We start from the raw sequence: 25,441 nt of genomic DNA on the forward strand, positions 1-25,441 counted from the left end.
CCCAGGGCTGGTGAGGGTTGGGGCAAGGAGAAACAGCCCTGCCAGGAAAAACCTTGGCTCCAAACACGACCAAACTCGCTGGTGCCCAGGTCACACAGCAGAGCAGGTGAACCTGTCTCAGGTGGCTCCCCCTCAGGGAACCAATTATTTTAGACCCCGTGGTGTGAAAATCCATAGCAGTGATAATGAGAGCTTGAATCTTTCAGGGTTACCTACCTCCTACAGATCTTAAGCACACCTTTAAAAATCTTATTCTTCTGCTTACTTTATTATTATTCTCATTTTTAGGTGGTGCCCACACAGACACTGAAGGGATGGAGATCCATGCACAGCTATTCCACCTGGCTGGTCCATGGACTACTGGGTCACCCACACAGAAAACAGCAACTGACAGTGTATTTTTAAATACATTATGTTATACAAGGAACAAGATTCAAAATTCAGCTGATGCAAGAATGATTGCTGAAACTTCTGCTTCACCATGTAATTCTTCATTGCACTTCATTTAAAAAAAAAAAAAAAAAAAAAGAGATCAGCTAAACCTAGGAATATGGTATGAAAAATTGCCTTCATAAACAGTTTTATACATGCACAGATTGCATATAGAAACAGACTGGGTTTAAATGAGAATTATGTGTATAGGTATCTTCACTAAAAATGCAGATTTTGCAGTGAAGGAACTGTTAAAAGCAAAGCAGGTATAAACCCCCTTGTTTATATAAATAAATCAGGTCACATTACACTGATCCAAACCAAGAGCAAGCCTGTTTTCCCAGGGTCCCTGACTGAGTCTGTGAGTCCAGACCTGTCAGGGTCACCTTCACCTCAGCACTGTGTCCAAGATGGCCTAAAACACCAGAGATTAATGTGTGCACTTAATGGTTGCAATAATCCATATTTCACTATATATAAAAATCTGGCTTCCTCCTCAGCTAACACAGAGAGGCTTACAGAAGGAAAAGGATAGATATATCCAGTTTAGCTCTGTTATTTAAAAGAATTATCTACAGGAGAGCAGCAGTCACCCATGGGCCACCTGAACAGCCCCCGGCCCACAATGTCTTTGGAATTAAATTTAAGCTCCAGGTTAAAACACAGCAGAATGAGAACTATGTAAGGTACAGGCTGGAAACAAGAGAATATGAGAACTGGAGTCAATTTGAAGCATTCTCCCCATACTAAACTACGGCAGAGGCATTTTCCAGGAGGAGGAAAATGTGGCTCTTATTGGGATTGCTCTAAATGGCAGCCAAGGCACAGAACTCTGAAGCTCCGCCATTCCACCATTTCCTCTTCTTCACTTCCATTTCTAAGCCTTCCTATCCCTCAAAACAACTCCAGCCTTTTCACTCTCTGGGGACTGCAGCCCATCACACAAAAACAAGCAGGTTTCTGCAGGCAGAGGGTCCCAGGGGAGGGATATTAATGCTTCCTACAAAAGCTGACAAAACTTAAGCGTCAGGTAACAGTGGATAATTGTAGTACTTCATTTAACTGCCTCATCTACCCTAATAGCCTGCACAGAGCAAGCGCTGATGAAAGGGACTGCAGGTTCCTGGCACGGTGAAGTTTCTCTCCTGCAATTAACTTAGAGCTGCTCACCTGTATGCTTGATGTCCCTTGTGCCTCCAGCTTCATGTGAAATGCACAGAAAACACTTTTGATTTTCCCTGCAAGTACCACTCCATGGAAGGGACTTTCCAGGATCTGTTTTCCAGAGAGCACCCTTTTTTGTCGTTCCTTGTGATTACCATTTGCATGGATATTTTACGAATCAAGATCATACACATCAGAGGCTGTTCTTACTTTCTATGCACTCAACTTGGTACCTCTTTAAAATGTCTGGAGTATTTCATTCCTACCCAGGTCTATTTCATCTGCTGCATAATTAAAATGTTACCACTCCAGCCTGGAAATCTAGGAGAAAGCTGCAAAGTTTGTATAGAAGAAAGACAATCGAGGGGTTTATTTTTTCCCTTAGTGGCCCCAGTTTGTCGCTATTCCTGTATGAACTTGTGTTTGCAGCACACTTTGTGCAATTGTACACACGGCAAAATTCACATTTAGTACAACTACTTCAGATTGGTGAAAGCCTAGCTAGAGCAGACTGCATGAAACAACTTGTAATCTTCAGACTGAAAACCACCCTAAAACACTGTACAATGTGTGAAAAGGCGACAAATATCTGAGTTTAAATATACACAATATGAAGGGTGGAAAGAATTTTTTTCTTCTCATGCTAAGGTAACACTATCACAAACTGCTATCAGCCACAGGAATGAACTTGCACAGGTTTTTCAATTATTTTTAAAATCCTTCTTTATTCCCAGGACAGTGTGTGCATTTTTAGCATGACAAAGGCACACTTGATAAAGCACTGTAAAAAAACATCAAAAAGCTCAAACAGTGTCTTATTACTTTTCTCAGTGTAATTGTTAAATCCTTCTCATCCCAAACAACCCTCAACTCTACCAGTACCCATTACTGTGGTGCTCCTCAAGCACTCAAGTTTTGAGTGTTATTTTGAAGCAGGAAACAAGGATTTAAAATGAAATAGAAAGAGTTTTTGCTGCAATACAGTAGGCAGCAAAGGCAAAATTACAAGGCAAAATTACAGGAGGCACGGAAAGGCTGCTTGGTGTTTTCAAATTTTAGCTGTACCATGGCTGGGAGACGAAGAGAAATATGTGTGGTACCTGCAGGGAGACTTGGGGCACCCCCAATACCCCAAACCTGGCCAGGCCCAACAGGTCCCACCAACGCCTGCAGGTGGGAGAAGGCTTTTGGGGTGACCTTTGGGGGTCTCAGGAGGATGGCAGGATGGGGAAGGTAAATGCAAATGCTCCCATTAGCGCAGTTCTGAGTCACCTCCATCGCCACAGTTAAAGAAGAAAGGGCAGAAAGTTCCGAATCTGACTGAAGAGGGCATCTTAAAACTGCCCACAGGTCTCAGAATCCTTGTAACCAGCATTTCACTCCAGAGATGGGAATGTTTTGCACAGGCAACCCTCCCCCATGCACTTTTTAGGCTGTTGCTTTTGGCTGGGGCTGCTGCTACAACAGGAAATAAAAATTATATTACTCAGGAAGGAAGCTAATGAGTTTCCCCTCCCCCCAACGCCATTAGACACTTCCTGAATAAAGGAGAAGCACATTAATATAAAGAACAGCCCTACGTGAGCAGCCAGGGGCTCCACAGCTCCGGGATTAAAGCTGAATTCCATCTCTGGATGGACCAGGAATACCAGGTCAGCTGCCCTGAGGCACCCCCTCACTGCCCATCCTGCGCTCCAACCACCCAAAATCAGCCACGATTTCATCACTTCCTCTGGGAGAACATGCCAGCAGATACAACAGCTCCTTGTAAGGAGTGTTTTCCATGTGCTTACTCTCTTCATTTTGCTTTATTGTTCTGAATTTAGGAGGCTGTTTCATAAAACCCCAGATCTGGGCTTTTATTGTTCGGTTTGTTTTGGGAGTTCTTTAGGCTGAGGGATTTCCCAACCTGGGAAATATCCAGAGGCCAAAAAATAAACAAAATACCCAATGCCAGATTCATGGAAGCTTAGTGACTGGCCCTGCTGTGTTATTAACATTCAGCACGATTTAAAGACGCAGCAGCTTCTTCAGTGATCAGGATGTAAATATTTTTGTGTCAATATTAAGACTTGTGTCATCACATTTTCATCGTAGTTCATCTGTATTAGGTACTTTGGGCTGTAGTTACCTCAATTAATTCTTGGCATGCTGTTTTGTTTTTTTTTAAATCAAGTTATAGTAAGTAATTTAACTCTTTTGCAACTCTGCAAAAAGGTAAGTGAGGAGCATCTGAAATTTAAAAAAAGAAATACAGAGGAGGGAAGTTTTGCACCTGTTTTCAGTCTTCACAGGAGCAAACCTTTCCAGCAAAGGAGCACCAAACAAACAAAATAACTGAGTTTAGAGCTATTCAGCATGAGCTTTTTTGACCACCCCAGCATGACCAACAGTGACTGCTGCAGCCCTTGGAAAATCTACTTTTTTGCTTTGGCTTATCCTGTTCTTACTCCCTTTCCTTTCCTGGCTAACAAACATTTTGTTTTCTTGCCTTCTTCAGGCTCCTCCCAATTCCTCGATCCACCAGTACTTTTTACCTCTTTTCATTTACTTTAGTTGCTAAGACTTAATGGGAGGCTGGAAAAACAAACCACATTTTTGCGTTTTACTGGCACAAACGAATGGGGAATAAAAGTGTCCCACCTGGTACCCTGTCTCTGCCACAGGCACAAAATGATAAAACTAATGAGAACAGAAGGATTTCCTGCCACAGTTTCTCCAGCTTCTGTACTCTGTAACATCTTCTGTATCAAAACTATGGCTATACTAGAATTATTAGTAGAACTAGAACTGTAATAGAATTATATAGAACTATAATAGAATTATATATTCCAGTAATATACTATTAGCATATTACTAGAACTATAATAGAATTATTTTATGTGCCTATCAGAGAGTTTTAATTTCAGACAAGACCTAACAGTGTAGAAAACAAAATAACTAAAAGTGCAACTGATATAATTTTACCTTTACACATCCTCTTCCTAGTGTTACAATACATCGAGTGTTTTATTGTGCTTCTATGCTAAAAAAGGAGCATTTCCTTATCACACTGAGACATTTGAGAGCGTGTCTGACACTGGATGTTGCCTTTCCACCAGGAGCTGAGACACTTGGATTTCTGTGCTTCGAGGAAATCGAGATGCATCAAGCAGCCACCATGGCACAGGGCATGTGCAGCCTCAGGATTTAATTACCGGATCCTTTTTTCTAAAGAGAAGCCACACAAAACCATGTTTAGAAGCAACAGGAATGTGTGATTTAACCCATGTGGATTAAATTCCTTTGCTCCTCACTGCGGATGAACACTGTGTTACCTATGCCCATAAACAACCCCTTAAAGGCAAAAAGATGGGGGGGGGGGGGGGGGGAAGAAAATAAAAGAACCCAAAATATTTCTTTTTAATTTGTTTACCCATTTAAGAAGCACAGCTATTATTTCCAGCCAGAACTAGCGGCCTTTGGCCACGGTTCTGAACATACCTAGGGAGTGTTGTGAACAACAAAACAAGTTTAAATTATTAAAGAGGATTTCTCCAGGAAGCAGGAGGATGAGCTGGGCAGGCGCCAGCATTACCAGCCAGGTTTTGTCATGGGGACCCTACCTAAGCTGGAGACCTGCACAGCACAACTCTTGGACAAAAACAATACACCACTCACAGCAAAATAAAAAGTACACACATGCACAAAACCTTCCCTCCCTGAAATTAAATGTTAGTGAAAGGTTAAATTTCAGCTTGTGTTAATTCCACAGAAAAGCAGGATAACTCTGCAAGGAATTAATGCTAAATGAACCAAAATTCCCCCTAAAAAGAAAAGATTATGATATTTTTAATTGTTTGCCACACTGAAAATGTTACGTGCTCTAAATTTGAGCACAAATGTATCAGTTTGAGCGTGTTTTTTCACACTCCTCACAGAGCCTGTCATTAATTCCTGCCAAACACGCAGCAGTTCCCAGCTTCTCCCAGCACAGCCCCTCTGCAGCTGCGGCTCCTGATAGCAGCACACTGTCCCAGGACCAGGGCAAACTGCAAACTCACACAACGTTCACCCACAGCTTTTCTTATCAGCTGCAGCTAAGCAAGAACAAAATCTAACCTTCACACAACCTCCCAAATTGCTGCCCTACGACTCAACTCTTTTCCTTCATTTAGAAGGCAATGAACATTACATTAAGAAATGAAGGCACTAAACCATTCCGTTTCTCTGCTTTGGTTTTATTTATTTGGGAGACTTTTTTCTGATAATATGTTGCAAACACTGCAAGAGGGACTGAAGATCATTCCAAGATGATCTTGGGTTTTTAAGTAGCACAGGAATTTTTAAACTTCAGCATTCCCCGGGGTACAGCCCTTTATCTAGCCTGCAGGTGATGCTCTGAGCCTGCCAGCCCCAGCCCAAAACACACACACGGCATTCTTACATACAGACAAAATGTAAGTGTTCTAAAAAGTGAGGACAAAAACAACAAGAAAACTTTATTCCAGGGGTTTGTTCCCTCCCTGGAAAGAAAGGACTTCCAAGTAATGAAGCAATAATTACTCTCACACCCTTATATTATCATTCATTTCACACACCATCATGCTTTTTGTTCATAGAATTGCTCCGGTAGGCTTTACAAAAAAAGAAAAATCATAACTGCTTCATATCCATTTGTAATTTAGTAATGTTTTTCATTTTTGGTCTATCATACTGACGCTGTCACTTAATATCCGTATGAAGAGGAAGCCTCCTTCCACCTGGAGATCCCCAAAGTGCTGGGCACAGAAATCTGTTTATCTTGATGGTATTCAACGTCTTTGAAATTAAGATACGAATATTCAAAGAATGCCTCCCACACCAAGCCTAAAGATAGAAATTTTTCATTCCCATTGTATATTCTGAACTCCAGAGCTGGCAGTTTCAGAGTTCGGAATTTCTGAGTGCACCGTTTTTGCTTCAGAAGAGAGAAAACACTGAACAATGACTTCATCAGAGCTCAGAAAATGTTTTAACCCTTGTTTAAAATAGGTTCATTTTGTCCTCATACTTTTCCTCAGGGAGAGGAACCCACCTGTTCTGCACCACTTTGACTCATTTATGAGGCAGAAGCACAGCATTTATGTAGCACTAAGTCCCCAGTTCAGAGCCACATGATACAGCAAAAACCTTCTGAACTGAATTTCCAGAAGTAAGACATCTCCGTTCTGACAAACTGAGTCATTGTGCTTCACTGCTACAGTTAAGACTTCAAATAATACCACTGAAACAGAAATTTTAATATTTACACCTAATAAAGGCATTGCACAGGGCTGTTTTGAAGCTAAATCCAACAGTTTGAGACACTGGAACCATACCAACTTTCAGCTTCATAGTAATGGCTATCCAAAATTTAAATAATTAACTAAATAAGGAAGGGGGGGGGGGAATATCTTAAAAGTAAAAATAAAGCCTTCTTTGATATAGATTTTCAAAAGGAGTAAATGAAGCTTCCCTGAAAAGTCACCTTGTTATTTAATGGTTCCTAACAGTTTCCTACAATCTTGCACATCCATTATATACTTAAATAAATAAGTTTCTTTGGTGTAATAATAACAATGAGGAGTATCTTAATAGAAATCAGCATTCTGTACTTGGAGGGGCAAAAAACCTCCAGACCAAGCAGGATATAACTTCTCTGGGGACTGAGGAGACCTTGTGTGTAAACTGTCAACTCCTTCCTCTTCCTTCAGCAGCAGGAAAGGAAACATTAAGGGTGGGACATCACTTGCTTCTCTTACAAAGAAATCCCAGGGATCACAGATACCACAGAAAAAATACCTGTATCACTAACAGAAATGATTAATTTTATTCAGCAGGGAGAAAAACAAAAGCCCTGTAATTACAGTATTGCTGGCTTACACCGGAGGAGAGAGGTGGAGTAAATATAAAATAAGTACAGCTGGACTCTTTTTACTGCCTGGTAGCAAAGAGGGAAATAAACCCCTAGGATAAAGTTCTTCTTAAGAAATGGAGCAAGCTGAATTGTTAAAACCTTCCCACAATTTAAGGGAAGAGAGTGCACTTGCAGCCATCTACAGTGCTTGCATCTGTCCCAGCTAGGTCTCACTTAATGAGATTTATGTCAATTTCATTCAAAATTAAGTTATGTTGGAAGAAGAACTTCTTACTCCAAAATTATTTAATTTATGACTTACAAGCAGGTACTGAGGTCACACAAAACTGAGGGCAGGGAACGTCTGATCCTTTTTACTGCAGTGAGTGGCTGAAATGACGAGTTTTGAGGGATGCTTTTAGAAAGGTCCAAGGCCCAAAGCAGTGTCTCGGTTTGTCTCCTGGTGCAGCCTTTTCCTCTGTTTGTCACAGGTGTCAGCCAGCCTGTGGCAGAGCCCAGGGGCACCAGCAGCAGCTCCTGCCTGGTGCTCCCAGACCCATCTCAGGGACTCCCTCTCACAACAGGGCCAGGGAAGAGCTGTAAAGAATGCATTTGTCTCACCCGTGTGCTGTTGGTGGGAGGAAGGGAAGGGCCATGGAAAGCCCCTCCAGCTGCCCCCCTGAGCCCGTGGCCATGCCCAGGTGTGGGCACTGCTGGCCCTGAGGGGCTCTGCAAAACCAGCGACCGCACCCAGGGTCTTGGTCAGCATTGAAAGATACTGCTGAGGCATCTCCACATTTATTTTTGTGTTCCAGAAACTTGGAAGTAGCCTCATTTGAGGGCGTTAAAGGATTGTGCTGAAAAGGTCGAAAGACAAGGTAGGGTTTTACCCACGCTGGGCTCTGGTTGATCACCACATCCAGAAGGTACTCCTTCTCTTCTGCTGGGAGAAGCAGCTACAGTCACATTTAATTTTCACGGCTGCCACAGTAAAACAGCTTTCTGTGATGCCCAAATGGAATTATCTGTATTTCAGTCTGTGCATAGTGCATTAACTCATCTCAGTTAGCAAGATCTTGTATTCATTTCGTTCAATATTCAATTTACAATAAACACACTTTAAAAGGAATTAAGCACTGTACAAGAGTTTCAACTAGCACTGTCCTGCTAGTTTCAAAAGGTGTTTCCAATTAAATACATTGTAACACCTTAAATAAAAGACAAAACGGTAAATTCTACAGGAATAGCTGTCATCTGATGCAGAAGAGTAAAATTGTGGCAAATATTCATAAAATAAACAGTCCTTAAAGAGCTTCCTTGCGTAATGGGCACAATCCAAGCAGAGTTTTGAAAAAAAGATGGTTTTCCACCACACTTGGAACAGAAATATATCAAATAAATATATTTGTTGGCCTCACAAAGACATTCTAGGACTGGTCGTACAGCTCAGAAATCTGTGAAGCCAAGCTCAAAACCAAAGTGATGCTCTTTGTTTGATAAAGAATATATTTCATGAAAGAATTCACTGAAACTCCACTCACTTCAAACTTTGAAGACACCAAGATGACCAGGGCTCAAAACTTAAATAATTAAATACTAATCAATCCATCTTTAAAAAGAATCCTACTGAGCAAAGTTCCAATTTAATGGTATGACGTGTTCTGATGATCTAAACACAGAGGAAAAAAAGCTGGTAAATAAAAATATTTTTTCAGGAAAGTATTATGAAGGTATGAAGTTTATATAGGCCTGAAAAGAACATGAAATAATAAGTTCTTCTACAATTCCATAGAGAAGAAGGCAAAAATTCCCTGGAAATGTGAAATACAAAGGAAAGTATAAACATGCCCATGATTACTGAATTATTAATAGCACCTTTTCTTCATAATTAAACCTAATTCATTGTTTGAAGACATGTTTAAGTTTTTAACTGAACAGGTATGAATGTGAAGTTATACAAAGCAAGTCCTAAAAACAAAAGTATAAAACTATATAATATTTTAAGATGATTTTTAAAAGAAGCTTTTAAATATCACCTACTTTTTGGATTTCTCAAAGGTTGCAGAACTACTTGAGAGCACATAAATGTCTGATAAATAACCGAAGTCAGAGTCTCATCTGATGCTAAAACATTATCACATTCTGCCAAGGTGCTGTGCTAATGGCTGTATGGGAAAAGTACAAAAAATCAATGAAAATCTATTAAATCCAAAAGGTGCTCTTTTTTTTTTTTCATCTGAAGAAGCAATATTAAAAGCATGTCTGCAATTCACACCTTCCATGATTGGATTAAAAAACGAAAAGAAACTGAAATCTTACAACCTGTGACAACATCTGAAGAGCCTTCATAATGAGAAGGGATACACCCCAAAAAATTGGATTTTACACCACAAATCTTGCACAGTGACAGTCTGCAGAGTCATAGGTGGTGAACATTTTCTGCAGCTGTAGAAATTATAGATTTTTAACAAAACTAAAGCAGGTGGAAATGTTCTTCTGAAATATGGCAAATCAGTTATCCACCTCTGAAATGATTTAGAAAATTAGCATACTCCTCTCATCAAACACAGTCACTTGCATCATTGTATTTAATTTATTTCACAGCTATAAAGAAAAAACATAATGTCATTATATTATATAAGGAAACCTCATTAAGAACCTCATCAGAAATTTCACAACCACAGGGAGAAATAAATCAATGGAGTCAGGAGGATTTGGGAGAACTCACTGTGGGGCCTTCTGTTTTTGCAATACGTGTGCTTGCACAGGATATGACAACAATTTACGGCAGATTAGCAAAGATTTAAAAAAAATTAGAAGGCCAAAGATTACAAATAAGTCTGGGTCATCAGGATGTTGAGAAGTAAAAGCCCAGGCTCACAGTGCTTTGAGGCACCCACAGCACTCAAAGCGCCTTGAACTTGACTGCTGCACTGGAAAGATTGATCAGAGGAGCACAGAACTGGAAAAAGAAAGATTATCCATTTGTTTCCATGATGAACAATGATCATTGTAAAACAATTGCCAATATTTAGTCAATTCCCTTTAGGATTGGGCCCTTCCAATCTATTTCTCTGCTGCAGCCCGTTTACATGGAGGCCACAAGACAAGTAATTTTGGGTATTCTGGCATTGTTTAATTAACCAAAACCAAAGACTGACCTAACCACTGCTGAATAAAACAGCTTCTGCCCATCATTTCTAGGCTAAAAAAATACAAAAGAAAATGTTGTCATGGAAACCAGTCTATCCCAAAGGTATACTGCATTTTTCTAAATCCAAATTATACCAGTACCCATATTTCCCTTATTAGCAGAGATAAAATCTTTGTCACATTACACTGAGCATGGCCTCCACTCAGCACTACTAAAACCAGCCAAATTTTTAAACCAAATTATTAAGTAATGGTAAGAAGTATATATAAACTATGAGTTTGCTGACATGCAAAGGTATAAAATCTCCAGACAAATATGACAGTGAATGGCAAGCCACACAAGAAGACTGAAAACACCAAGTAACTGAAAATCAAAAAATTAAAATCACGAAGTCTCAAAAAATTAAGAAGGAATTGAGGGTTGATGTCAGCTTTTGGCTAATTTTCCAGGACTTTCAAATGCACACATTACCCCGATTCACGTCTGGACCTCAATGCTTATATTTATTTCACTTATTTGCTGCATCGAGGTCAAAATCTTTACAACCTGAAGAGTGTCCAGTATGTTTAGCCCAAACACTGCTGAAGATTAATTCAAAATGGCAAAAATCTTGCTCAAATCCTGCAGATTTAAAGCAAAACTAAAGGGGTTTTTTTTGCACTTTAAGAGGCACTGTGATAGAAACCGCCTGGATCCAGGTCAGTTGTGGAGCAGCAGGAATCCAGGCAGATGCAAAGGAACACGATCCTCACTTCTGAGCAGATAAAACAGGAGCTGCTCAAGGGTTTCAGATACAGACTGTCTCAAGAACATTCCTGCAAAAATGTGTTTATGAAGAACCTAGTGAAAATGGGAAATAAAAGATGTCTGCTTGCTGACAACTCCAGCAGACACAAGCTCAAGAAGTATTTCTCTGAAGGACCAGGACTTTCAGCTTGCACAAAGCAGGAGTGGAGCTACAAAAAATTGCCAAACACCCAAAATAAGAAGAGAGGCAGAAGAAGACTCTCAGGTCCCAGTTTCAACTCTTTCCAGTGACCACGTTGGGTTATGACCCTAGGACACTCAAAAAATACACTTGGACTTGGTCAACCTCTGCATGGCATGGCCCAATGAAGAAAGCTTCTCAAAACCAGCCAAAATCCAGGAGGATTTGGTACAACAGAACCTTCTTGCTTCTAGAGGAGCAGTGGTGATGGGATTGGGCAGCCATTCAAAACTCTGATGGTGGTGGAGAAATACTAATTAATCACTGTGAGACACATAGGCAGACAAGCCTAGAAATTGATTTGTGTTAAAATTTAGCAGATAATAAGAATATGTTTAAATGCAATTTATTCTGGTGACCCATGCTCTAATCTGGAGCTGTTCACAAGGGCTTGAATCTCTGCTGAAAATGAGGCAGAGGGGGAAATCGACCTGGTGTTCACAACATCTCTGTTTCCATGGCCACACAGAACCTCTCCTGTCTCACAAAAATAAAGCTACTGGGGAGTCCAAGTGGGGGAAACCCAGGCTCACTCCTAGGGCATGAACATTTCACTCTGCTTTCCCATGAGAGTGCAGGCAGGCAGTGGTTTTGATGCACTGACAGGTATTTTACCCAGAAACAAATAATCCAAAGGTGGTAACAAAGCTGCTGCTAACCTGGGGATTAATTTGGACCCCCATCTCAAACTTTAAATTCCTATACCTGGCTGGCAATCCAAGCCTGTGATTATTTCAAAACCACACTGAAGTGGCCCATGAGGCTGCCCATGGTTTTGGGAGGCTGCCTCTTCTGAGCTTCACTTCTAAGAGCAGAAAGAAACCACAATATATGGAAGGGGCTCATGAGACACAGACACTCAGTACTTTTTTTTTCCTTTACAATGACTGTAATTATCAAAATGAATAACCATAATGGTGGTTTTCCCCTCCACAATCTTCTCCCCTCTCTACAGATTTCCAAGAAACCCTGAGTGATATTGTACATGCAATAGCAGACTTCTGTGGGCATGGTTTAACTTTTTTTGTTAAATTGCATTTTGATTGCTCAGTGAGAACATGAACAGAAATGTAATTTTAAATAACTTAAAAGATGAAAACCTGACACAGGTCACTGTCAACAGCTGACTTTTTGTGAGCCTAATAAAAATTTTAAAGTGTAAGATATATCATGGCCAAATAACAGAATTCTATCTGAGTCTTGCTTGCAGTTCTTCAAAATTAGCAAACAACTGCAATTTATTTGTAATTTCACAAGCCTGTCATGGAGCAAACTGAAACTGGAGAAAATTTTACTTGAGATTTTTACTGAGATTTATAAAGTCTACAAAGTTCACTCATGGGAATTTCTACCCAAAGACTCCAAGGGATACTGCAACTAACAAAACATCACGTATTTGTTGCTAATCATCCAAACTGGATGCTCTTTAGATCACACTTAAGCAAACTACATCTTTTTCTAAGCCCCCGTCCCATTCTTTCAACCATTTCTAATTAATGGCAACTAACATAACTAAAACAACTCACACTCTCAAGTTTTTGGAGTTATGGAAAATAAAGTTCCAACCTGGGCCTTCCCAGCAGTTATAAATCACTGCAATCTTTCCTAAAACAAGAAGATAGATAACCTTGTTTATTTTATTTTATTTGTCCTGAGTTTCAGCACGCACACTCTGAGGCACATGAAACCATTAATCACGTATGGAAAATCCATTTCTTTATTCACACCAGACTTGAACACAATCAGTGTGTGGGCCTCGTTACATGGATTAGAACCCACAGATTGATGGTATTTAAGGTTCTACGTGCACACCACTGGTAAAAGGTGTGACTGGGGAATTCAGAGCCTTTGTTGCTGCCAAACCAAAACCAGTGTCATCGATTGCTCAACAATACCCAAAACCCTTCAACAGCTCCACACTGAGCACTGCAATATGACAGGGAATGGAGAACTCTGACATTTCTCCACAATCTAGCAGAAGCAGTGAATAAAAGAGAGCTACAGTGAGAAAAGAAGCCAATTATCTGGATCAAAGGAGTGTTGATGGCAATCAGGTACACCACGATTCCTCTGACTCAATCCTTACTTTTATTTAAACAATTGAAACTTCTCAGCCTGTATTCATTTTTCTGCCTTCTGAATTTAACTCCATCTATATTTTCAGCCTTCTTCCCAGCACTTTGTTTGTGGTTCCAGGCTAATTGTGTCTTCAGACACCACTGCCTAGTGTATTCCTTGTACAGTTTAAACCATTAAGGCAAAATTTCATAGTTTTATGCAAGTATTAAAACCAAACCTTCTTTTGCCTTTACCCAATAATCAAAAGAACAAATTTAAATGCAAAAATCCAGTATCTAAACCTCTTTTTATCAGATGCTTTGTGATGGTTTTTTCCCATAGTGGTAAAACCACAGCTGTTGCTGAGTATTTTTAAACACAGGAGCATTTCTTTTTGTGCTGCTGGATAAGATAGCCAAAATTTAAAGTGACAATAAATTAAAGCTCATTGTTGTCATAGTAATGGCAGCGTAATCTGTTTAAATGGTACTTAGAGATTGTGTCTTCTGAAGTCAAAATTAATTACACCTGTGTTACCTATCACTGATTTACTCGAAAAATTACAGCTCATGGTGAGGCTTGAGAAAATCTTGACTTGATCTCATCTGTAACCTCTGTATTTTTAAATAAAGGACATATCTAGAGACAAAATATAATGAATATGATGTAAACCATCACCCAAAAGAACAGAATGTGTGACAGGATGGCAGCACACAACATTACAGCAACTCACTTTACAACTCCTGTTTTCAGGGAATTGGGTTTCTTTCCGTAATAAATGAGTTCTTGGAAGATTTATAACTCTGTTTCAAGGTAAGTACGGTAGGAGCAGTTTCCCTCAGGAAGGACTGCAAGATTACATCAATAGCAGGTCCCTGCTGATTCTTTTAACCACTTAGGACTTGATGTTCTGATATCCAGGATGATTTCATATCAAACTCAGCAAGTACCCTTTTTTGGGGTGACCTCAGAGAGATTTCAGCAGCCAGGCAGCAGAGCAGGGAGCACAGAGGCAGAAATGTCTGAGTCCTGCTCATACAAACAGCATTTGGATGCTGCTGCTTCTGCTCCCCCTAAATTTTCATGGATTTCATTTGGAGGAAAAATCTCCAACAGTAGCAAAATGTAAGATTCTCACAATTACACACACTTCCAAGGACTGTAAAAAAATTCTACTACCCAAACTCAATAAAGCAGCTGTACTTTTACAGGAGTACAAGAGAACATTTCATGGTTACAGTCCTGCAGACACACCACATGCTGATATATTCCCTGAAGTGTGCTACCTAAGTAGATGAAACATCATTGAATTTTTATTTTTTTTAAGCCATGAATCTTTCATGCAGCCAAGGTGTCGTAGTACTTTTGTCACCCTCTGCCAAATTTCAGATGCGTATAAACAGCTGTCTTGAGTTGATGAAATGGTTGAGGTTTTCAATCATGACAGTGCTTTATGTCTGTCACATTCAAAGAACAGTTGAACCTAAGAATCATAACTGTGTAGAACACAGGTGAGCAGCATCACAAGTAAAGCAGAATGGTTTAGAGAGCTGGAGATTAAGAACAAGAAGGACTAATGCAAATATTTGCAGCAATCTCAAGAGATTGTTCTGAAATTATTGTTCTGAAATTAAGCATTACTGTGAGAATGGTGTGGTTTTCATTCAAACCAGCTTTGATTTATGATGCATACCTTTACATTTGTATTTTCATTTGTATATTAATTTTAAAATTCACATATAATTGCATTTATATCTGTGTGTAATGCACTGTTTAACATGACATTGTGCTTTATTCCTAGTAACACACTACACTGAAAACTTCAGTAATTGCCTGTGAATTTTTCAGAGGTACAATTTTACTGTAGTAGTTGTTTTCAACGCCCAAGATGAACTGTAAAAGTGTCCACCTCAAAAGCTATCACTTTCAAGTCTTGCTACTTTTGAGGGACTTTACATTATTTTACATGTGTAAGAGCTTTTCTTACACATTTAAAATCATGTAAAATCCCTTAAAATCAGGCAAGTTATCCTAGAATCATCAGTTTGGTCATTGTGGGGCAGCCTGAGATAACAGGACAAAATGCAGTAAACTAAAAGTAATTCTTTCAAGGCATCCACAGAAGGAAATAAGCCAAATAAAGCTAATATTACACGGATTCCTCTTAAAAAGTAGAAGAAGGAAAAATTTGTAGCTACTTGCCTTTGCTTCCACAAATTCTGTATGGCTTGGAACCAAGTCCTCAGTTTCTTCCAGTTAACTTTTTCTTATCTTTAATGTCTTTAATATCTATAATATCTATTTAATATCTATCTTATTTTTAGTATCTTTACTGTCTATTTTGATCCCTGCAAAGCTTGCAGTGCTGTCAGCATTACTGGCACTGAGAACAAGTATCCCCATACTTTTAGGAAGTACTGTAGGATCACCAAGTAATTTAAATTGGAGGAGACTTCTAGGATTCCTCTACTCCAGCGTTCCCAAAGCTGGCTCAGCTGAGTGGGGAATTGGCCAGACAAGCTCTGAGTATCCCAGAAAACACACCACAACTTCTCCGGGCAACCTGTGCCAGAGTTTTGTCAAAGTTGATGTAAAAAAGGTTTTCCTTACTTTTACCTGGAATTTCCTATGTTCTGCTCAAACCTTGTTTAGGTCAAATCACCCAGCAGAATGGACTTCTGAAATAATTTGCCCATTTAATTTGCCCTATTCATACATCCTGAAAACATACAAAACATGTTCTCTGTGCTTTTAATTGACACTGTCATTTTCTTCTTAAATTAGAGAGGAAGTGAATTGTTACATGAGAATCATTAGATCCACTGAGCACTGCATTTGAGAGGCAAGAACATTATCTAAAACCTGAAGGGAGAGTTCCAGACTGCAAAGCATAAACAAACCTTCCATATATTTCAGCTTTTTAATGGAACTAAAAGAAAGCTTCAACTGCATCCAAGGTACAGCAACTGGAATTTAAAATCCCATCTAACTGGGAGAAAAGAACAAGATATAAACATTGGAATGAAATTCTTAGCTAAAAATAAAATAATTAACAGATATGATTTCTTAGGATAACTTACTCTTGAAACAAAGCTTATTTTCTTTTACAAAACATAAAGAAGTAACATTAATGGCTATGTGGTGGAAAAAAAAGTTTGTGGTGGAAAAAAAATTTCGAAGCATGAAGAAGTATATATGAGCTATGAGTTTGCTGACATGCAAAGATACAAAATCTCTAGACAATATGACAATGAATGGCCAATCATACAAGAAGACAAAAAACACCAAGTAACTGAAAATCAAAAAACAAAAAATCACAAAGTCTCAAAAAATTGAGAAGGATCAGAGTGTTGATGTCAGCTTTTGGCTCATTTTGAGTAAGTTAAAAATTATGCAGAAGAATGAAGTGCACAGCAGAATCTGCCATGGTTCTGCTCCATAATGACTCCTCTTGTCCCCCATAAGCCAGTTTTGTCAGTGCAGCTGATGTGACCCAGGACCTCACTGGCCATTCCACCTCAACAGTAACTGGAATTTTACCGGTGGAATTTTGCCCCCGCCAGCAGTAACTGCAATTTTCTTTTTATCCTCTTCAAAGGCTTGTTTACAGGTTGTTTTTGTGGGTTTGGGTGTTGTTTTTTTTGTTGTTGTTTTTTTGTTTTGAGACCATTAAATGAAAGGAACAGATTCAATGGCTCTGACATGAAAATATCTCATAAAGGAAGAGCTTTAAAACCTTATCTCACTGGATTTAAGGACTTTGATACTCAAGGACAGAGCTGTAAGAATTCAGTACAAAAATCCTTGTAAAATCTGAACTTAGGGATGTAAAGAGAAGTTTGGACATGAGCCTGGCCAAGATTTTCTCTCTTGATTTTGTGCTGAAGACTACTTTGAGTGAAGAACTTGTGGGTGGACATTATAAACCAGACTGAAGTACAGTATAAGCATGTGCACAGATGGACAGATGTCAGAACCTGCAAATGCTACCATTTGAGTAGGACTAAAACTAAATTAATTAATTGTGGCACCCTTATTTTGTTGTCATCTATAAATATTAGGCAAAACTTAAATTAAAAATAAAATTCACATTAATAATCTTTTTTTCTGGCAACAGATGTCATATGTAATTATTAAGGCCTTACTATTCAGAATCTCTTAGTATATAGACCAAACTATTTATTATTTATTATTATTATTAAAATGAATAACTCATGCTTTGAAGTCCACCATTTACTGAGGTACCAGGAGCCAGCCTGCTTTATGGCTGAGGCTTTTAAAGGAGTAGGGTGTCAGCAATTTTAGAGGAAGAAAAACTTTTGCCTCTGTCAGAATGATATTCCCTTTTATTTGTGACACCTTTCAGCTTTGGAAAACACTGAACATTTTATCTTCTCTGCTCATTTTAAAGTTATTTTCTAACTAAAAGCTCAAAAAACTCACAACCCTTCCAACCCAAGCCTGCCTGTGACCTAAGGAGGTCAATCCCATGACAAACCCTTCATGGAACACTGCGAATTTGTACATTCATGGCCATTGAAGGAGAGTTCAATAAAATTTGGCAATTTCATGAAGTTGGAGGTTTCAGCAGTGAAGGAACAGAATATCACTGGCGAGGAAACAGATGGACAGGATGACCCTCAAAGGGATAAAATTTATCAAGTGTTAACATCAAAATGGATAGCACACCTACAAATTAACAGAATATATATTTTAATCAATCTTGGCAGAATAAATATATAACAATAAAGAGTGATTATGAGACCATGAAAGCAAACATAAATGTGGAATTTGAAGTAATTTTTGTAAAGCACAAGAAACCACTGATGTCAGTCCAGAACTGATCTGTGAGATCCCAGCTGGGACATGGAAAACTGTGACCATTAAGTAAAATTAATTTGGACTGTAACAGAATTAAAGAAACACAGAGGCAAGAGGTTTGATCATTAATGGGGGTGGAGAGCTAATCAGCCTTATATGGCTATTTATGAACCAGAACTAATTCCACAATGGACATTCAGAAAACTGGCAGAACCAATTGAAGATGGAGCATTTTCATAAAGAGAATATTCTTTTGATTCTGACATCTTTTGAAGCAAAGTTGTATACATCTGTATGAAATTAACCAAAAATTAACAAATTCAACCCCCTTCATGGTTTTGGATGGAAGGGGTGGGGTTGTGACAACTGGTTTACCCAAATTTTAATACAAAATCATCAATTACAACTAAAATATGCATATATTAATAGAAAGTTTGTACCAGCTTCTGGGTTTTTTTGCACAAAAGTCTCCTTTACATCTGCCACTCTCCTAAAAGTTGAAAAAAATGGTAAAGATGCTCATGCCTCTGTTCCCACACCACAGTATTTTGTAATACTCTTGTGCAACATGGTCAAATGCTCTTGTGACCAAAATAACTCCAGATAAATTCCTAGCAAACAGAACTGTAAATATTGTTGTACTCCTTTTGACTTTGATCAGGCTGAAAACCTGCCCCAAAATATTAATGTCAAACTCTGATTCCATCAGCACAGAACGGGGCAGGGGGGCACAGAAGACTGAGAAAACTAAGGTAAAGTGTTTTTTGAAAATTTGACCAGAGCAAAGTTACTACTCAAATAAGATTGTTTCCATTACTTTCTATTTATAGTACTAGTAATGTATGTTCTTTAATATTTAAGACCATTAAAAATTTTTGGAGTTGGCAATATTCACTTCCCCCATTTTACAGGACAGCAGGTTTGGAGAAAAAATTTTAACAGGATAAGACAATGGCAACAGGGGGTGCAGGCAGGAGATCTCAGAGCTCCCAGCCCCACATCCAACCCTTTTTATCATACTGTTTCTTCCTTAAACCATGTGTTGTACTCATGATTGGATGTAACTGCAGCAGGCCTCTGGGTAAGAATGATTATTATTTTTAAGGTCCCAGAAAACTGTTGCTTTGGATTTAAGGATCTAAGAAAAAATACTTGAGGAAAAGTGGAAAGGAAGTGGGGGAAACTAGGGAAAAGGCAATCATGTTCAGAAATAAACAAACATTGTCTTGACATCTTGTTTCATCCACAAGGTGAGGAGAATATCTTACCCTGCCCACTTGTGGTGCAGGTTAGGGGAAGGTACTTGAGACAAAATGGGTTTTCCAATGCCCACATAGAGAAATGGAAAATTCCATTTCAGCAAGAGACACTTAAGAACGGCCCAAAATCAAGAGAATATCCTTGAATTTCAATACACATCTATGATGCTGTTTTCTAAAATAAACCAATACAGCTGATGTGATGCCAGTAACTAATTGATTCTGTGTTAAATAGAATTATCTTCAGGATCTTTAGGGAGACTCCCATAAGCTTCAAGAGCTAGTGATCCACAGGAGCAAGAGACCAAGGAGCAGGAACCTGCTGTGTCAGGAGCCAGGGATCCCTCTGTCTGTCCCGAGCAGCCCAGACCCTGCCAGGGGGCTCAGAGACCCTGGCACTCAGAGAGCCCAAAATGCCCCTGTGGGTTTGATTGTGACCCATGGAGCAAGTTACCAACCTCAGATGAAGATCTGCAAGCCACGACAAATTAAGTAGAATGACAGTGAATTTATCACTGGGTGAAAAAATAGATTTTGGGGTTTTTAGAATGGGGGTTCAGGGGGCAAGATGGAGGGATCTGGGCATGTCCAGCTTTTCTCCTTCTTCTTCTTGGCCTCCATCTTCTGGGTGATGTTGGCACTTTGGGATTGGTTTAGAGCAGAAGCTCAGTGTCTAACACAGGTGATGGGTATTGGGAAGTAACTGTAAATATTGCACATGTAGTTTTTAGTATAAAAAGACAACACTGCCCTGGGGCAGGCAGAGTGCTTCTGACTGTCCTGCTGGAGGGACCTGGGCAGGGCAGGAGAAAGAATTTTATAGACAAGGAACAATAAACAACCTTGAGACAAGGAAATGAAGAGCTCTGACTGCTCCTTTGAGCCCCGGGCTGGGAACAGAGACTTTGTGACACATCTCGGGGTCATGGTGACCACCTAGAGACCCCAACACTGCTGGACACAGGAAGGGGACAGAAGGAAATGCACAAACAGTAGGAAAGGAGAGGTGATCTGTGAAGAGTCTGGAGGGGAGTGTGGGCTGTGTAGGAACTGGGCTGAGGAAGGACAAGGATGGAGCTGGACCTCTCAAGGGACACACAGAATACAAGGTCTGTCAGACAGGAGGTCAGAGCTGCCAAGCCACTCTCCAGCGTACTGGAAATGTCCTGGCAGTGAGGTGAAGTCCCAGGTGAGTGGGAAAAGGGGAAACATTGCCCCCTTCTTTAGAAAGGGTGGAAAGGAGGACCCTGGGACCGTGCCCTGGCAGCCTCCTGCTGTGCAGGGAAGGTCCTGGACAGCCCCTCCTGGAAGTTCTGCTGAGGTGGGGGCACAGGAGGGGACTTGGGACACCCTCACCGTGAGCCAGTCCTGCCTGACCAAGCCTGTGTGTCACCATGGTATTTACGAAAAATCCCCTTTGCCCAAGATCTTCTCCTGGGAAGCTGAGAGGCCTCAGAGAGGAACGGAAACAATAATTATCTGATTGCTGCTCCTGTGTTTGCTGCTTTGGAATGTGGGCTGGACACTGTTTACCAACAGGTGCATGTTTGATTGGCTCCATGTGAATTGTTTTGACTTAATGACCAATCACAGCCAGCTGTGTCAAGGCTCTGAGGAGTCAAGGGTTTTTCTTTCTCATTCTTGCTAAGCCTTTTGATGTTTCCCCTCTCCTTCTTTAGTATAGTTTTAGTATAGCATCATATACTATCCTATCATATCATATATCATATCATATCATATCATGTATCATATCATATCATATATCATATCAGCCTTCTGAGAACACAGAGTCAGATTCTCATCTTCACCTCGTCCTGGGGACCTCACAAACAGCACACCTGTGGCCTTCTCTGATGGGGTGGCTCCTTCAGTGGACAAGGGAGGGCTGCAGATGGCATTTACCTGGACTGCTGCAAAGCCTTTGGCACAGACCCCCACAGCAACCTGCTCCCTGCATTGGACAGAGATGGATTTGGCTGCTATGTGGATTAGGAATTGGCTGGATGGACACACCCACAGGGGACTGGAAAATAAGTCAAAATCCTAATGGACACCAGTGACCAGTGATATTTAATATTGCATCAGCGACACAGACAGAGGCATCCAGGGCACCCCAGGTGGTGACACCGAGCTGAGGGTGCAGGGACACCCCTGAGGGACAGGATGGCATCCAGAGGGACCTGGACATCCCAGGAGTGGCCCATGGGGATCTCAGGAGGTTTAACCAAGCCAGAGCCGGTGCTGGGGCCCTGGCACAGGGTGCCCAGAGCAGCTGGGGCTGCCCCTGCGTCCCTGGCAGTGCCCGAGGCCGGGCTGGACACTGGGACAGGGGAAGGTGTCCCTGCCATGGCATTGGGGTGACACTGGGTGGGATTTAAATCCCCTTCCCACCCCAACCACTTGGTGTGTGATTCTATTTTATATAACAACATTATATCAAGTCTAGTGAAATAGCTACTTGTTTCTCAAAGATAGGACACAAAACACAAAATGATGCTGCTTATGTTCTTCTTGGGAAAAAAACCACCCAAACCAACAAACCCCAAAAACTAAAATTACTGTACAATGGGTAAAGCAACAGCAAAAATTCCTGCTATAAAATGCTGGTGAAGTAATGTACTCAAGCTTGTACTGAACTGCATTTTCCCATAAATGATCCAAACATCAATACTCAGAGATATTTGCTTTCTCTTCACTCTCACTGCATCACCTCACATTTATTCTTGGAGAGACTCTGTCTTGAAGACATTGTCTGCAGTTGGCTAAAATATTACTTTATACAAGGGGTTTTGTGCATTAATACTGCCTGAAAGAAAAACCAAAAAAGTCCTTTCATGTCTAAAAATCTCACAATTTCTTTCCCACCAAAAGACATCTGCAAGTATCAAATAAAAAAGAGTATTTTAAAATGTAAAAATATCTTAAACTAAGGACACTTTGATATAAAAACAAAGTGATCAGACAATACTTTTGGTAGTGAAGAAAAGTGTCCTCTTCACAGGAATGCTGCTACACAGGAGTAATGGAATGACTGAGAATATTTCTGTATTTTCTCTTTTTAGAAGACAGATTTCAAGAGGCATCAGCTGATGGAGCAAGCAGCTCATCATTGAAGGGTTAAATGAGAAACTTTGTCACTGCAAAGCTATAAAATTTGTTTTCTTACATTAAAAATTAATCTTATGCCAAGGTTATTTAATCCTGCCCTGGTTCAGAGGTTTCCACGCCTTCTGTGAGTTCGGGCTCTGCACTGAAGAGCTTCCCATGGTGTGTACACAGGAACCCTGAGCACACCCCAGCCCTTCAACAGCAATAATTTAATGATCTGAGCCACCACCAGCAACAGGCACTGCATGCACAGTTTCGAGAACATTAACCTCCTCCCGCACCATTCAAAATCCAATTACCCACCCAGCCTACGAGCATCACAATTACTCTTCATTAAAAAAAAAAAAATCAGTAGCATCTAATATTATAAATCTAGCTCATCGTGCAATTATTTCCCATAACAAATGTACCATTTGAAATAATTGTTCAGAATCCTTTCTGGAAAGCAATCCCAAACCAAAGCTGGTTCTGTGTGGCCCAAAACGCACTTTAATCCTAGGAGTATGGGCGAGAGGTTAGAAAGAAGAAATCCTCTGGTGGCTGCAATGAACATTACTGCACACAGAAGCCAGATGAGGCCCTAATACACATTTTTCATGATGAGTTTATAAAATTTTCCATACTGATTCCCACCCTGTTTATTATGCAAGCCTTACACAAGCTTATTTTCCTGTGTTATCATAAATAAATTGAAACTGAGAGATATGGTGGTTTTTTATAACTAAGGAGAGAACTTCCTCAAATCACAGTTTCTGAAATACTTTTTGCAAAAAGAAAGTGAAAAAAAAAATCTCACAAATACAACATGAAAATGTTAAATACAATAGGTTTGTGTGAGAAAAACTGGTTAGTTTGAGCCGTGGATTTACACATCCATGCACAATTAAGTAGTGTTTTTTACAGATGGTGTACTTTGTCAAACTTTTAAAGAATTACTTTCTGCACATATTAATTTATGTAGCAATTATATTGTTATATATAAGCAGGATTAAACATTTCAGTGGCAGGAGTGCAAAGCAAAATGCAGTACGCCAACAATTAGAACACTTCACTAAGCTCTGGAATTAGTGGAATTTTTCAAGGACAATTCTAAGAGCCGTGTAAGATGCTGAACCACACAAGTTCCGAACCGAATATTTATGATACTCAACACCCACTTCCTAACAGAGATTGTTTAAAATTATTCCATCTGTGGAAACAGGCACTCAAACAGATGAAAATCTTTGATCACAAAGGGCTCACTAACCTTACTGGAGCATCACAAGATCCAACAGCCAGAGGTTACAGTCTTATTGTTAAAACTGAGAACTATTCAGCATTTAAGTGTTGTTTCCAAGAAGTCAGGATTATCAAACACAGAACTCACTCACCAAAACAGGTTGTGGGCTTAATATTGCCTGGCCGTTGTTCAGGTAAGCCTTTTTTTAATGCTCCTACCCACTTTAAGAAAGAATTTTCTGTTGTGCCCGGAGTCCCACTTTGTCTGCTTCTTTCCTTCTTTTGCCCTGGGGAGAAAGGAGATGCTTCCTCTGCCCCAGTGTGCTTGGAACGGCTGTGACCCTGTGTGGTGGCACCAGACTGGGCAAAATATCCTCCCCAGAGAACCTGCATGCTCCAGACCCTCTCCCCTGTGGTTACACCTGTTCTGTGCTGCACTTCAGGGGTTGGTCCTGACATTTTGACAACAGACTGCTTATTTTCCAGGCTGTTTTTGATGAACTTAGAAAATCTGTTTAGTCCTCTTCTCCCTTCTCATTTTCCCTTGAAGGCTCCTTACAGAAATTTACATTCTTTACTATTCACCTCATGAAAATATTTCAGATTTGCCTGTGTTTTTTCCTTTGAGGAGCATTTTTCACTGTTCTAGTTAAGCATGCCATCTTACCTATCCTTGCTGTTCAGTGCAACACTGACCTTTAAGAAACTGCTGTTTTTCTCAGACCATGCCTCCACTAAACCTTTTTAGCTTTTAACCTCACTGTCTGTCTGATTAACTATCTGATTTTACTTCCTCTAAAGCTTAGTCTCCTCTGTGTTGCCTCTTGGTTCTCTATCTCCCCCTAGGATGTTGAATTTAATTTTACTGTAATTATTATTAAATTGGTGGCTCAGCCATTCCATCTGAAATTAACTTCAGCTAGGTATTTAATATTAAATTGAGAATAATGTTGGCTTTCCAACTAACTGTTCTGGAGAAGTTCTTTAATGTGCTGAAAAAACATACCTGAAGTTTTGTGCTATTCATCCACTTCATTCCAAACTGAAGCCCTCCATTATTGTAACAATTTAGACAAGATTGCAAAGACTCTCCATCCCTCTCTGCTGGCACACCAGTATCCTTTCCTTGGCTCATGTCTGAATTGTGCAGTTTATTTTGTTTCTTTCACTTGGGAATGAAACTCTGAGAGGCTCTAAATCTGCCAGCTGACAGTGGCTGTGTAAAGAAATAAGTGAGACTTGAATAAAATAAGCATTACTCGAGCTATAGACTGACTGCCACGCCTCACTTCCACACACAAATACACAGCACATCTGAAAATATGCCCCAAAACATCTATAGTCTATTTAACCTTTGCCTGCAGGTGCTAATAAATTTGAGA

General features: G+C 40.0%; 1 protein-coding gene across 4 annotated transcripts in view; it reads right to left on the reverse strand.

Annotated features, from left to right (window-relative positions):
• The window catches only part of SSBP2 (single stranded DNA binding protein 2), a 127,968-nt gene that overhangs the window by 44,931 nt on the left and 57,596 nt on the right, over nucleotides 1–25,441 (reverse strand). The gene's annotated exons all lie outside the window — the stretch shown is intronic.

This window comes from Melozone crissalis, unplaced genomic scaffold (genome assembly GCF_028551555.1).
Source record: "Melozone crissalis strain CALT ecotype California unplaced genomic scaffold, PUWL_Pcris_2 ptg000060l_1, whole genome shotgun sequence".
Lineage (NCBI taxonomy): Eukaryota > Metazoa > Chordata > Aves > Passeriformes > Passerellidae > Melozone > Melozone crissalis.